The sequence below is a fragment of the Sinocyclocheilus anshuiensis genome, unplaced genomic scaffold, assembly GCF_001515605.1.
Source record: "Sinocyclocheilus anshuiensis isolate Anshui unplaced genomic scaffold, SAMN03320099.WGS_v1.1 scaffold2747, whole genome shotgun sequence".
Lineage (NCBI taxonomy): Eukaryota > Metazoa > Chordata > Actinopteri > Cypriniformes > Cyprinidae > Sinocyclocheilus > Sinocyclocheilus anshuiensis.
Genome location: NW_015541074.1, coordinates 6,111 through 6,863, shown reverse-complemented (window position 1 = coordinate 6,863; position 753 = coordinate 6,111). Strand labels below are relative to the sequence as shown.

The following is a 753-nucleotide window of genomic DNA, read 5'->3' as shown; positions in this document are numbered from 1 at the left end:
AGTTTTGGCCCCGAACCTGCTTGGGTCGGACCTCGGGTTTTCGGATCCAAGTGGACCCGTGAAGACCTCTAGCGGGAGCTCAGACTGGTAAGATATAATTAATAACCATATTGTCCATAATACTTGATGTTTTTAATGACAGTGATTTCTTTCAACTTGTTTAGAGTGACACTACATCAGTCACGCTGCTGTTAAATACAGACTAATGCTTGTGTGAACAAATGATGAAAAGCATAAATAAGAAATCAAAGTATTTGAAGCGTGTCCTCAGACTCAATGCTCTGTCTCTTTGTTCAGGTCGGATCGGCACAAATGACAGCAGACGGGTCACAAGTCGATTTCCTAGTCGTCGTCACTGGTTTCCACTGGAACAGGTAGATTTTCAATAAAACAGTCTTTGTAGAAGGAGACGAGTGAGTGCAGTATGTAGCGCCTGCTGATGACATCATGACCCTCATCGGGGAAGATCTGCACACAGAACAGAGGTCAAGCGTGAGGTCAGAGGCATGCAGGTGCATGTCGGTCTGAAGGTCTCACCTGTAACCTGTAGTTGATGTTAATCACAGACAGCAGCTTCACTAGTTCTGCAGTGTGTTGAAAATGAACGTTCGCTAACAAGGAGAGAAATAAGAAGTCATGATGATGCAGCCATTCTGTCTGAAGGTTTGTGAGTTTTCTCTCATAAGCTCACCATCTGCTGTCCCGTGTAGAATCAGAAAGCGTAAGTTCTCAGAGCGCGTGATGTTCAGCAGG

General features: G+C 44.9%; 1 long non-coding RNA gene across 1 annotated transcript; it reads right to left on the bottom strand.

Annotated features, from left to right (window-relative positions):
* Positions 1–93: 93 nt before the first annotated feature.
* LOC107690699 (uncharacterized) lies at positions 94–753 on the bottom strand. The gene is made up of 3 exons (XR_001634479.1): positions 692–753; positions 538–611; positions 94–468 (listed from the first exon to the last, which is right to left on the bottom strand). It is a non-coding gene; the product is annotated as an uncharacterized LOC107690699 (long non-coding RNA).